Source organism: Chelonoidis abingdonii, chromosome 2 (assembly GCF_003597395.2).
Source record: "Chelonoidis abingdonii isolate Lonesome George chromosome 2, CheloAbing_2.0, whole genome shotgun sequence".
NCBI lineage: Eukaryota > Metazoa > Chordata > Testudines > Testudinidae > Chelonoidis > Chelonoidis abingdonii.
In genome coordinates this window covers 294,494,781-294,509,824 of record NC_133770.1, presented here as the reverse complement: position 1 = coordinate 294,509,824, position 15,044 = coordinate 294,494,781, and positions in this window count along the sequence as shown.

The following is a 15,044-nucleotide window of genomic DNA, read 5'->3' as shown; positions in this document are numbered from 1 at the left end:
CTGATACCAATGTTTATGTCTCAGGGCCTCCTCTTACTACACGTAGCAGGATTAAAACAAACATAGGGAAGAAATTCTTCACACAAGGCACAGTCAACCTGTGGAAGTCATTGCCAAGAGATGTTGTGAAGGCCAAAAGCATAAGTGGGTTTGGAAAAGAATTAGATGAGTTCATAGAGGATAGATCTATCACTGACTGTTAGCCAAGATGGTCAAGGATGCAACCCCATGTCCTGGGTACCCAAAACCTCTGACTGCCAGACACTGAGACTGGATAACAGGAGATGTATCACTTGATAATTGCCCTGTTCTGTTTATTGCCTCTGAAGAATTTGGCACTGGCCACCACCACAAGACAGGATAGTAGATGGACCACTGATTTGACTCAATATTGCCATTCTTATGTTTTTATGAAAGGGCCAGATAAGTCTGGGTTGTAAATACAGCCTTAAATCTGTGAGCAAAGCTTATCTTTCATACAGCTACACTGGAATGTTCAGAGTCATGCTTTCATACAGAAAGCCTTTAAGAATTGCATAGTGTGGATTTTGAAGTAATTGCTGACCTTTGTTATGTTCTGAGTGAAAATCAAGCATGAAAGGAGAGACTACCTTCAAGATAAATATATACGTACTAAATACAGTATTTCCTGCCGAGTACTCTTAATTCCTAGTGAATGTGAAATCACTAGAGTGTCCATTCAGTTCCCAGCAAATGTAAATGACATTACTTTTATAGGTGTGCTGTATGCTGCCATACAGCCCTGAAATCGTTGATTTATGCAAACATTTCAACCTTTTAAATGGAAATTTTAGAGAATATTATATATCTAATGCCTCAAATTGTGCCTGGCTCTTTCCACAACAACCCAGAAGACATGACACAATTCCTGCTCTGGAGATAATCATTGGCCATGATGTTAAATGATCCCAGTGTCTTTGGATCATATTCTGACTTTGGATGAACATACATTGCTCCCTGTGAATGCCCGAATGGCCCCACAATATGCCAACATTTTTATGGCTGACTTAGAACAACGCTTCCTCAGCTCTCGTCCCCTAATGCTCCTCCTCTACTTGCACTACATTGATAACATCTTCATCATCTGGACCCATGGGAAGGAGGCCCTTGAGGAATTCCACCAAGATTTCAACAATTTCCACCCCACCATCAACCTCAGCCTGGACCAGGTCCGCACAAGAGATCCACTTCCTAGACACTGACACTGAATAAGCAATGGTCACATAAACCCCACCCTATACCAGAATCCTACTGACCGCTATACTTACCTACATGCCTTCAGCTTCCATCCAGGACACACCACACGATCCATTGTCTACAGCCAAGCTCTATAATACAACCACATTTGTTCCAATCCCTCAGACAGAGACAAACACCTATAGAATCTCTATCAAGCTTTCTTAAAACTACAATACCCACCTTCTGAAGATAAAACAGATTGACAGAGCCAGAAGGGTACCCAGAAATCACCTACTACTACAAGACAGGTCCGACAAAGAAAGTAATTGAACGCCACTAGCCATCACCTACAGCCCCCAACTAAAACCTCTCCAGAGCAGCAAGGACCAACAACCTATCCTGAAGGATGATCCCTCACTCTCACAGACCTTGGGAGACAGGCCAGTCCTCACTTACAGACAGCCCCTCAGTCTGAAGCAAATACTTACCAGCAACCATACAACAAAAACACTAACCCACGAACCTATCCTTGCAACAAAGCCTGTTGCCAACTCTGTCCACATATCTACTCAAGGGACACCATCACAGGACCTAACCACGTCAGCCACACCATCAGAGGCTCATTCACCTGCACATCCACTAATGTGATATATGCCATCATTTGCCAGCAATGCCCCTCTGCCGTGTACATTGGCCAAACCGGACAGTCTCTACGCAAAAGAATAAATGGACACAAATCTGACATTAGGAATTATAACTTTCAAAAACCAGTTGGAGAACACTTCAATTTCCCTGGTCACTCAATAACAGGCTTAAAAGAGGCAAATCTTCAACAAAAAAACTTCAAAAACAGACTCCTATGATAAACTGCAGAACTGGAATTAATTTGCAAACTGGACACCATCAAATTAGGCCTGAATAAAGACTGGGAGTGGATGGGTCATTACACAAACTAATTTCCCCCATACTAATTTCCCCCTACTGTTACTCACACCTTCTTGTCAACTGTTTGAAATGGCCACCCTCATTACCACTACAAAAGTGATTTTTCCTTCCTTGGTATTCTACTGTTAATTGAATTGTCTCATTAGCACTGACCCCCCACTTGGTAAGGCAACTCCCATCTTTTCATGTACTTTGTATATATACACACCTGCTACTGTATTTTCCACTCCATGCATCTGATGAAGTGGGTTTTAGCCCACAAAAGCTTATGCCCAAATAAATTTTTTAGTCTCTAAGGTGCTACAAGGACTCCTCATCATTAGATTAATGTGATTTAGTACACTGTACCACAACGATTGATTAGACAGATGTAGATAGAAATAATTCTAGAAGGGAAGAAGAAACTGCAGTTGCTTTGCCATAAACACACACAAAACTTCACCTGATCATAATTCCTCTCTGCTTGTTATTTCACTAATGTTTTCAGTCTGGAGGCCAGGCAAGTGAAATTCACACACACGCATCAAGCTACAGTTAACTTTCTAACAAGAAATAATGCCTGATTTGTTCACTTTTGTTCTCTTTGACTAATCAGTTTCTTCAAGCACTGCTGTGCTTTGTCTGTAGGTTTCAGAAAGGCAATTAATTTTCCTGAATGCGAGACCTGAAAGGGACCCAAAACAAGCCCTTTTCATGAGCACAAAGTGAAGGTTGTTCTTCGTCTTAAAGGAAAGAAGCTCATATCCCCAGTTTGCAAAAATAACTTGCTTTCTCCAGTAGTTTTCATAAGTGATCAAGAAGAAAGTGACCGTTCCAACTCAGAAGAGTTTGAAGAAAAAAGGCATTTCTTTTCCATCAGACTTTGACCACTGGCTTATTAAACTGTAAGTTTCGCTGTAGTGTAAACTTCTTACTCCAGGGGTCCTTGATCATTCTTGTTCTTTAGAGAGTTGAGCACATCATAAGCACTCAACAACAGAAGATGATTTTCACCTACAGCAGCTGTTCACTTTTTATCACCCTAGTGCCTAGAGGTATGTCTGCACACATAGGCACTGACTCCATGGGTGCTCCAGGGCTGGAGCACCCACAGGGAAAAATTAGTGAGTGCTCTGTATCCACCGGCAGCCAAGTTCCCCTCCTCTCCCTGGCCCCCTCACTTCCGCCTCCTCCCCTGAGCACACCACGTCCCCGCTCCTCCGCCTACCTGCCAGCGCTTGCCTCTGCGTGGCGTAGCAAGCTCCAGGAGGGAGGGGGGAAGAGTGCGAAAGTGGCACACTCAGGAGAGGAGGCGGGGCTGGGGTGGAGACTTGCAGAGAGGGTTGGAATGGGGACGGGGCAGGGGTGGAGTCAGGGTGGGGCCAGGGGTAGAGCATCAAGCATCCTCCAGCTCAAGCAGAAGTTGGCGCCTGTGTCTTCACAGCATTTTGGAGCAAGTCTCCCAGCCGAGGTCAATAGACTCAGGCTAGTGGGGCTCACACTACTGCTCTAAAAATAGCTGTATAGACAACACCTTGAAGCTGCAGTTTGGGCTGGAGCTCAGACTCTGAAGCTTGGGAGGGGGGATTCAGACATGTGTCAGGGACAGTCTAGGTACAGCAGGTCCTGCCTCAGTGCAGGGGGCTGACCTAGATGACCTCTCAAGCTCTCCCTTCCAGCTCAGGGTTCTAGGGATACGTCTACACTACCCACCGGCTTGGCGGGTAGCGATCGATCTATCGGGGATCGATTTATCATGTGTAGTGTTGACACGATAAATCGATCCCCTATCACTCTTCCATTGACTGCTGAACTCCAGATCATTGAGAGGCAGAAGCAAAGTCAACGGGGGCGCCGTGGCCGTTGATCCCGCACCGTGAGGATGCGAAGTAAGTAATTCTAAGTCGATCTAAGATATGCAACTTCAGCTATTAGAATAGCGTAGCTGAAGTGAACGTATCTTAGATCTAACCCTCCCCCCACCAATGTAGACCAGGCCTAAGATTCAGACCAGTGTTTCTCAACAACCGGTCTGTGGATGGTGCTGGTCCAGGGTAGCCTCCTTGCTGGTCCCTGAGATTTTCCTGACACAGAATATTAATATTTAAAATGTAAAGGGGTTTTTTGTACTTGCATTTTACATCACTGTATTACTTCAATTCTTTCTGAACATTAAAAAATAAACCAACCAACCAACCAATTTGGTTGACATCGGCTGCCATAATGCTGATATGTAAAGCACATTGACATGCATTTGTTGGAAGGAAGTAGTTAGCGGTGAGCAAAATGTAAGTTCTAGTCGGCGTTGGCTCCAGGCACCAGCGCTCCAAGTGCATGCATGGGATGGCAAGCCCCGGAGGGTGCCCTGCCGGTCCCTGCAAGGGTGGCAGTCAGGCAGCCTTCAGCGGCTTGCCTGCAGGAGGTCCACCGGTCTCGTGGATTTAGTGGCAATTTGGAGGAGGGTACGCCGAATCCACGGGACTGGGGACCTCCCACAGGCAAGCCGCCAAAGGCTGCCTGACTGCCATGCTTGGGGCAGCAAAAAAGCTAGAGCTGCCCCTGGTTCTAATAAAACTTTTACTTAACCAGACACCGTCATTGTCAAAGCAGTTACCTCTGGATTGATTTTTCAGAACTAATAAAAGTTCAGAAAAAAACATAGCAGAGATGCAAGCGACTCCGCATGTGGTAAGGGTTAGAAAAGAAAAGGAAACATTCAGCTTTCAATGGAAAATATGGTCCATCTTATGTTTAGTATGGTTTTGTTGCAAGTGAAAATGTAGAATGCCCAAAATCTCTCTGTGTTGTGTGTGGTATGACTCTGACCAATGATGTTATAAAAACTTCAAAAATGATTTGACACCTTGAAAGAAAACAGAGTTTAAAAGAAAAGCCAGTAGAATTCTTCCAATGGAAGCAAGATGAAGTGAAGGGGCAAAAGAAACTACTGCCATAACATCTAATGAAGGTACAGTATATTAAAAGCATCATATCTGCTGTCCCTACACTCAGCTAAATGGAAATTCCCATTTACAGTTGGTGAAGGTCTAATCATACCTTCAGTAATAGATGCCTGTCGCAAAACCTTGGGTGATGCAACTGCCAAAAAAGTGAGTTGCATTCCAGTGTCAAATGATACTGTCTCCTGTCGAATCAATATTGCAGAAGATATCGAAGCTCAGCTGATGATGTTCGTCCATCGTTATCGATGAAGACCTCAACAACTCATTCGTTCAATGACCGGGCTCTGTGCATCCGAAGATGACTGATTAGTCCGATTTGGGCATGGAATGTCCTGTCACACGTCAGGCAGACATGTGATGGCACTGTCAATGATGTGCAGGCAGCTTTGGACTTGCACAGCTCATGTTTACTTTCAGCCTCAGCAGTACGCCTCGCCTCAGAGGTATTACTGCCTGTGTGAATGAGGCTGCGCCATGCTGGACTGTTCAGTGCAAAGGTTTCCCATGTGGCGGTGTTGATCTCTAGGGACTTCAAAGAGGTCTTCAGTGTGTCCTTGAACCACTTCTTTTGTCCTCCATGGGAGTGCTTTCCCTAGGTGAGTTCTCCATAGAAGAGCTGTTTAGGAATGCACTCATCTGACATTCTCATGACGTGTCCGGCCCATCTGATAGAAAGGGAGAGCGCATCAAGCTGGTTTGAAATTCAGTTGGATGAGTCATCGGACATTTCTAACGGAGAGCTTGCTATTGTTTATGTGCACTATGCCAATGAGGGTTTCACAAAGATCTACTCTGCTGTGAAGAACTGCCACAAAACACAACAGGGGCTGAAATCTTCTGGGTCCTAAATGAGTAAGTGACAGGACATGGACTTCAGTGGGACCGCTGCATTGGAATTTGCACTGTCGGAGCGACTCTAATGAGAGGCAGACATTCAGGTGTAGTGATGAGAGCGATGGAAATTGCATCGACAGTTCAAGCAACACACTGCTTTATTCATCGAGAGCTCTTGGCAGTCTCTGGAGATTAATGATGTCCTCGGTATAGTTGTTAAAATAGTGAATTTTGTGAAAACAAATGGACTCAATTCTCACACCTTTGCTACAACCTGTGAAGAAAATGGGATCCAAACACCATCACTTATTCTTACATGCTGAAGTGCGGTGGTTATCCTGTGGCAAAGTACTAAACTGAGTGTATGAACTTCAGTGTAGACTTGAAGCCTTTCTGTCTCAAAAGAAGTGTCCTCTGGCAGCATACTTCCAGGATTTACAATGGCTTGCCAAGCCTGCATATCTGTAAGATATATTTGATTACTTCAATCAGCACAATCTCTCTATGCAGAGAAGTATGTTGAGTATCTGCAAAAAAAGCTCCAAGTCTGGAAAGCAAGAGATTGTTATAACATGTTCCCATCTTTCACGTTTCTTGCTATTGATGACAGTAAAGACATGGTCTGCCTCTCCCATGTGAAATAATTGCATCCCATCTAATATAACCTCTCCAAAATTTTGAGGACTATTTCCCATAAGATTCTTATCCACAGAAAGGAAATCAGTGGGTTCATGATCCATTCTTCTCTCTAGAAACTGAGACCTCTGTCATCATCATTGAAGGACAAGTTGCTGGAACTGTCAAGTGATGAGGGTCTGAAGTTACAGTTTCGTGAAGTGACTCCACCTGTTTTCTGGATCAAAATCAGAAGTGAATACCCATAACTCAGTGAACTTACTTTCAAAACTTTGCTTCTGCTCCATTCCACAAACCTCTACAGAATTGGATTTTGAGCAGTGATTGCAACGAAAACAAAATACCACAACTGGCTGAGCACTGGAAAGATGCTCCGAGTGCCCTTGTCAAACATTCATCCCCTGATTGAAAGACTTGTGCCTACAAGACAAGCACAAACATCTCATTAATAGTACGGTGAGTGAAGCCATCTGTGTTTTGGTATTGTTTTTTTAAAAGCTAAATCAACTGAATTTCTAACGTACAAAATGAGCTATACAGTAGACAAAATTATTTGTATTCTTCATTTAAAACAATGTTTAAAAACCAGGTTAACATTTTCATATCACATAAAATAAAGTCCAGTCAACAAGTTAACAAATAAACAGAACTGGAGTAGTGCCCCTTTGTTGGTAAGCAAGAAAGAAATACCCTACATGCAAATTGTACAAAAAAGAAATGCCTGACAATACTGAAAAAACAGCAAGAAATACCAGTGAAAAGCTGTGGTTTTTTTTCCCCTCTCAATCAGTCCATGACAGTTTAAGAAGGCACAAGCTGGTCCCTGGTATCAAAAAGGTTGAGAAACACAGATTTAGACAAATGGGAGGTACAAGGGAACAATAAGACATTATGGGTCAGCAGGATGGGGAGTGGTCTCTGCACCCCAGCAGCCTAACCTTTGTCCTTCGTGAACATGGCCCATCCAGGTCTGACTGTGGACTGATCCTGGACTGACCATGCTTTTATCATCCATAGCAACTGTGGGTCATTACAAATCAGACTGGAACTGATCATCGAGAACAACATGTAGAATTTTAAACAAATAAATACAACTTTCATTGGCTTTTATTGAATCCACATAGAATGGTAAACTTAGGAAAACTAATAAACTTTTACAAAAAAATGAAAAGCAGAGAACTTGCAAGCTTAATGGTTTTACAATTGTAATATACTTCTGGCAAGATTTGACATTTGAGGTCCCCTCGGAACTATTAATACAAAATCTGGAACAGATCTTGAAATACTAGCAGATTCCTGAGTTTTGTTACTATGCTGAGATAAGAATACCCTGCAGGTAATTCATAAACCTTGACTTTAGGTTTATGAATTTCAGAAACTTTCAGAAAGTTTCCTAGCATCGTTGGAAAAAAGGTTTCACGTTACTGAGCTGCTTTGCATCTTACTTAACTGCCATCACATCTCTCTGCTGGAATGGAGTTAGGAAATTAAATGGCAGATTTTGGAATGTTAACAATCTCTCTACAACATGACTTCAAAATTGCTTAGGATGGTCACAGTCAAATTCCAAAAAACTTTGTTATTCCAATGATTTTGGCTAAATGTTAATCAATTTGGAAAGGCCAGGGTTGAGCAGATCCTTTTGAATGTATTAGTATGGCATCAGCTATTCACAGGGCACAAAAGTCATCTTTCTAATTTGCAGACACTCTTGCAGCCTTCAACAAAATTTAAGCGCTAAAGGCACTAACCTTTTCTGTGTCTTATCAGCTTTTACTGATAGTGTTGTAAATGATGCCAATTGATTAAGTGAGCGTCTTATTTATTTTGGTCTTCAAGAGCTGTCAGATAAAGGCCTTGGCTCTGTACCATCATCACTTCCTAATATACGAAGTGTTAGTAAGTCAGATATTTTAAAGAATTGCTGTTCCTTTAAGTGGACAGAGCTTACAGATGTTTAACGGACAGAGGTCCAGGAGGAGTGATCTAGCAAGGATGATCACTAGAGAACCTGAGAAAAGATAATTGCACTGGACTGTGTCCAGTACTAGTCAATTTCATGTAAGGGGTTTTGGAGCCTAGGGGATCCAGCAAATGAATCTTGTCCATCTAAATGGGGTGTGGGAAACCTCTAAAATGATCAGAGTGTGTGTATATGGAGTGGGCCGGGGAAGGGGTTTAACACAAAAAGAAACTTAAAAAAGAAATTCAATGAGACATTAAATCAAAATACTTGTAGTGACGTTGGGATGAGTCTAAACAAATATACAAGGATTGTGTGTATTAGGATGATATGGCATTGCCTTGCATTGAGCTAGGAAGGTCTCGCTGAATAAGTTCCTGGTTCATCAATGGATCTCAGGATGCCTTAGAGCACTTCTTCTGAGCTTTCTGTACTTTGTAGCTCTGTGAGATAGCACAGCAGAGAGAAGTGAATAATCTCAGTAGTAGGAAGAATTCTCAATGGCTTTTCTGGGTGTTCATTTCTCTTGCTGTATGGATTTATGTTTACAATGAAGCTTGTGTATGAATGGGAAGCTCCCAGAGTTATTCCATTATGTTAGGTGGGCTCAGATCCATAGGTTCCCTTATACATCCAGACATTTTTCATTTAAAATGTCTCGAGGACATTGAGCTACATTTGACCAAAGGATAGGGCATCAGAAGCAGGATAAGCCAGGATGCAGGGCCCCTGCCCATGGAAATTGTGCCCAGAGGAGTTCTGTGGCAGCACAAGGGGCCCACAGCCCTCCTGTGCCAGAGACATTACAGGTGTAAGCAGATGGCACTGGCTGCAGAGGGGTCGTGTTCAGGAAAGCCAGGGGTCATACTGAGTAAATGCATTCCCATGGCAGCCTTTGCCACTAGGAATCCTATAGAGACCAGTACAAAGCTTAAAGTTGCCCTGTTCCAGGCATATCGCCTAGAGTATGGCAGCCGTGTACTGCCACTCTCCTGGAGTGTACTTAAGGGCTGGCATATAAATGCTGACCAGGCCACCCTGACCCCTACCTAGACAAAGAACCAGAGTCCCTAGCTCTTTGATTAGCTAGGAAACAACTCCTCACAGCCAGCCCTCCTTCCACTCCTCTTCCTCAGCCTCCATCCCCATCCCCACAGCCACCTGCCAGTCCTCCACCCCCTGAAACAACACCTCACTCCCCTGACGCCCTAGCTGACACATATTTCCTAGAGAAGGAAACATAGGTGCTGCTGTGGGCTGTAAGTTAGATCTGTCTGTTCTGCCCAGCCCCTGACTTCCACCCCTCAGCTGTAGGCCCTCCCTGTAGACGAGCTGGGGCTGCGGAAGAGTGAACTACTGAGGAACTGGGGCTCTGCTCTTTCTTCCTCTCCTTTCAAACAGCTGGGTGGGAGGGGAAGAGAATGGAGAAGAGTGAGGAGTCAAATGTGAGGCCATGGGGTGTTTGTGAGAGAAGGCATAGCAGCATGTGTATGTTCATGCATGTGCCATAGCTGCCAATGGGCCTGGTTGGCCCTTTTGAATGCCCATCTTGAAGATCAGGGCTGTGACAGCTGGTGAGCTCCCCACTCGGTGCTCGCCCCAAGAAAACATGAAGTTTTCCTGGGGGGAGAGGTAGATATGCTGGAGGGTAGGGGTAGGGTCCAGAGTGACCTAGACAAATTAGAGGATAGGGCCAAAAGAAATCTGATGAGGTTCAACAAAGACAAGTGCAGAGTCCTGCATTTAGGAAGGAAGAATCCCATGCACTTCTACAGACTAGGGACCGCCTGGCTAAGCGGCAGTTCTGCAGAAAAGGACCTGGGGATTACAGTGGACGAGAAGCTGGATATGAGTCAGCAGTGTGCCCTCATTGCCGAGAAGGCTAATGGCATATTGGACTGTATTAGTAGGAACATTACCAGCAAATCGAGGGAAGTGATTATTCCCCTCTATTCAGCACTGGTGAGGCCATATCTGGAGTATTGTGTCCAGTTTTGCGCCTTCACTACAGAAAGGATGTGGAAAAATTGGAGAGAGACCAGGGGAGGTCAAACAGAAATCATTAGGGGTCTGGGACACATGACTTATGAGGAGAGGCTGAGGGAACTGGTCTTATTTAGTCTGCAGAAGAGAAAAGTGAGGGGGGATTTGATAGCAGCCTTCAACTACCTGAAGGGGGGTTCCAAAAAGGATGGATCTAGACTGTTCTCAGTGGTGGCAGATGACAGAACAAGAAGCAGTGGTTTCAAGTTGCAGTGGGGGAGGTCTAGGCTGGATATTAAGAAAAACTATTTCACTAGAAGGGTGGTGAAGCACTGGAATGGGTTACCTAGGGAGGTGGTGGGATCTTCATCCTTAGATTTTTAAGGCCCGACTTGACAAAGCCCTGACTGGGATGATTCAGTTGAGGTTGGTCCTGCTTTGAGCAGGGGGTTGGAGTAGATGACCTCCTGAGGTTTCTTCCAACCCTAATTGTCTATGACTCCATGGTATCTCCTGGTCCTGTAGGGAACACCGGTTGTTTTACAAAAGGGGAGAGAGAAGCAGAAAGCATGCATGTGAAAGGGAGAGAGAGACAAAAAAGAGAGTGGTTGCTGGCAGTTACAGAGTCTGTGTGTGGACCAGGTTGGCTCAGTATGTGGGCTTTCCCAACCCTAGCAATAACACTTTACACGTCATAAATTATGCTGAGCCTTACAGACCACTTGTCATGAACAGGGTCCATTGCTTTGCCTGGCCTCATGGCTTATTAGCCTTCATTGGGTCAAATCCTAGCAGCCTTCCTAGTTTCACTGGGCCAGTGTCACATCCAGCTGTGTCAATCACTTTGAGTTACACTAGGTGTCATGCTGTACCATAAAGTCAGTGTGATGTGCAATAAGAAGCACTTAGCCTCTGGAAGCCTGAGAAGCAAGATTTCTAACACAGCAGAAGAGCGGTTCCTGAGTTTTCTTAACGATCCCCAAAGATGAACCAAAGCCCCAAGGAAGCGCCTGAAAGTTACTCCTCCTGGTAGTAGGAAAGTGATGCTTAATAGCAGAGTCAGCACCCCGACCTGAACTGTCAAGCAGCAAGGACCAAGACCAAGCATTTTATTCTGTTGCTAGGGATTGGAAAGAAATTTAGACTGGGCACAGGGACTGATCCAGCCCCAAATTAGCTCTGCAATTGAAAAACCATAGCCTTCTCTCAACTCATCACCCCCACTCCCACCTCCCAAAATAATCATTTCTCCTTCAAGACATGGCCATATAGGATATATGATGATCCTTTAACAAAGATGTACAGGACTCCACTGAGCATGTCCTGATGTCATTCCCCAATCATTTTGCCTCCTCAAGCAGAACATCCCATAACTAGAAGAGGAAGAAAAGCCAAAGAGACCTTGGTACGCCAAACTTGGGAGGTGCTCTGATACTACAATGAAGGGTGTCAGTCCAAACCACTACATAGCATGGCTGAGCTGGCAAATGTCATGGTACCTGTGTAAGTGAAGCCCCAGAGCCATTGCAAGGGCATTGTCCATAGCTGATTGTCAGTTAGGCAGCTTGTTCTTTTCCCTTCGTTCATTCAGCCAGTGTTGTGGTAGCCAGGTTTTTCCCAAAAGTCTCTTGTTGAGAAACCTCAAAGGGAGTGATGTGTAAAATAGCCCATCTTCTCATTTTGTCCACTAATTAGGCCTAATTTCTGATGCATCCCATTTTGGTCCATTGATTTCTGATACCACATTTTTCTTGGTTACCAGACCTGATCTTAATACAGTCCTTGAATGAGATCAGCAGGTCTTTTCTTTGGACTAATTCAGTCTGCCTTGTCTTGCGTTTGCACCTCTTCCTGTCAATGTTTATTGTGATAGGTTACTGTGATGTTTATAAACTTCCACTCACTTCTTACAGTTGAGTTCACAGTTGAGTAAAGTGATTATGACCTTTGTTGTTATAATTGGGCCTATCTACCTATGGCACTCACACAGCTCCTCTTACTGGAGTATCTGAGCACCTCACAATCTTCATTGTATTAATCTTCACAACACCCCTGTGAGAGAGACAGGGCTAATGTCCTCATTGTACAACTGAGAAGCTGAGGCACAGACAGTGGGGTTTCAAAACAAGAAAAAGAAAAAGAAAAAGGGAGAGAGACTAAGTAACTTGCCCAGTATCATACAGGAAGTCTTCAGTGGAGCTGAGAATTGAAACCAGGTCTCCCAAAGCCTAGACAAGTCTCTTAGCTGCTGAGCCATCCTTCTTCTCTTTACTACATATGCTGCATACAATACATTTCACAGGCATAGCATGAGTTGTTTACTCAGCTTTAGCCTTCTCACCTCCAGAAATCTAATGGGAGATTGTATTGCAGAATGTGTGTACCAAGTACATTTTAAACCCTTTAGAATGTTAACAAGTCACAAGCAATTTTCAACAGAACACCAACAGGCAAATCTGTGAGCTAGGTTCTACCTCCCTGCCAAATGTAAAGTTTCTATTATCTACAGCCGATGTACAAAGGCTATTCAAAAAAGTGCCACCTTTTTAAAATAAATATTAAGAAATGTGTATTCTTCCACCTTGTTCTCAAAAAGAGCTGAACTGGTTTAACTCAAAAATCCATCCCCTCACCTTCCCCCAAAAGTCAGTCATTGACTAAGAACGAATTTGTGAAATTTCATGCAGAAAAACAAGAGTATGAAAAAGTTCTAACGAATGGAAAATGACCCTTTACAACTACAATATTGATGCAACCATCTCTATAGATGATTCTATGAGCTGCCCCTATGCTATATACACAGTAATGTCTGAATTTTCAGGGGACCAACACATCCATCTTTCTAACCAAGAGTTCTTAGGTAGATTACTCCAGCCATTTACTTCAGTAACAAGTAAACAAAGTGAAGAACATCTAGGGACACTTTTGTAGCCAAAAAGAAAAGTACCAAAAAGAGTTCTTATAAGCTTCTCCAATTTCTACAAACCTACAGGGCTCTTTGTAGTTATCTAAGAGAAATTTCATGGAAGAAAGATAAAGGAAAGTTCTATTTGATCTCTCTTGTATACGCTAACTAGGGCAAAATTGTCCTCTTTGGAACATTGTCCAATCTAATTTGAAATGAGTTATAGGTTAGGAGATCTCATCACTTCCCTTGGGATACTGCTCAGCAGTGTCATGAACTTTTGTAGTGTAATTTAGATTATTGTTTTTTTATTATTCAGTTAAAGAAAACTGAAGGTCTGGATAAAAACCAGACTGCTTGTATTTAGGTGTAGTGACAAAGTTCCTCTTCTACCTTGGTGGGTCCTGGTCTTATTGGCAGATTTGCTCACCTCACAGATTCACCCTGTGGGTCAGGAAAACAGACCAGAGACCTTCCCCTCTAGTAGAAGCCACAATCCAGGTCTATTTCTCTTGTGTTTGACCAGGAGTTGGGAGGTTTGGAGGGACCCGGGCCCACCCTCTACTCCGGGTTCTAGCCCAGGGCCCCATGGATTGCAGCTGTCTAGAGTGCCTCCTGGTACAGCTGCACAATAGCTACAACTCCCTGGGCTACTTTCCCATGGCCCCCTCCCAATAGCTTCTTTGTCCTCACCACCGGACCTTCCTCCTGATGTCTGATAATGCTTGTACTTCTCAGCCCTCCAGCAGTATGCCTATTCACTCTCAGCTTCTTGCACATCTCTTGCTCCCAGTTCCTCACATGCACTTTCTCTCTTCTGGCTCCCCTTGACCTGACTGGAGTGAGCCTTTTTATAGCATCAGAGGGGCCTTAATTAGAGTCAAGTGCTTAACAGCCTCATCTGACTCTTAGCAGGTTAATTGGAGTCAGGTGTTCTCATTAGCTTGGAGCAGTCCCTGCTCTGGTCCCTCAGGGAACAGAAAACTGCTTATCCAGTGGCCAGTATATCTCCCTTCTACTACCCTGCTGTGCTCAACTGGCCTGGGTCTATCACAGTGTCTACAATGGATTTAGAGGCCTACCATTAGGCTCCCATGTTTGAATATTCTGACCTTGATTTTTCTTGTGTTTAAATTTTTCCAGTATTGCCAGCCTCAAGCACTGAAGTCATGAGTCAGGCTGGAGAAAAACCATGTATTTAATATAAAAAACATGAGATTTTTTAAATATAAAACAAACATTCAGTTTTTTTTATCTTCCTTTCATTTTTGAGTCTTTAAAGCACACTGGCATCACATTTTCAAGCTTTTCTCCATCACCAGGAAAACTAGATACTTACTTTTTTAAGAAAATGAAACATAAGAACGGCCATACTGGGTCAGACCAAAGGTCCATCTAGCCCAGTATCCTGTCTTCCAACAGTGAACAATGCCAGTGCCCCAGAGGAAATGAACAGAACAGAAAATCATCAAGTGATCCATTACCTGTCACTCATTCCCAGTTTCTGGCAAACAGAGGCTGGGGACACCATCCCTGCCTGTCCTGGCTAATAGCCACTGATGGATCTATCCTCCATGAATTTATCTAGTTCTTTTTTGAACCCTGTTATAGTCTTGGCCTTCACAACATCATCTGG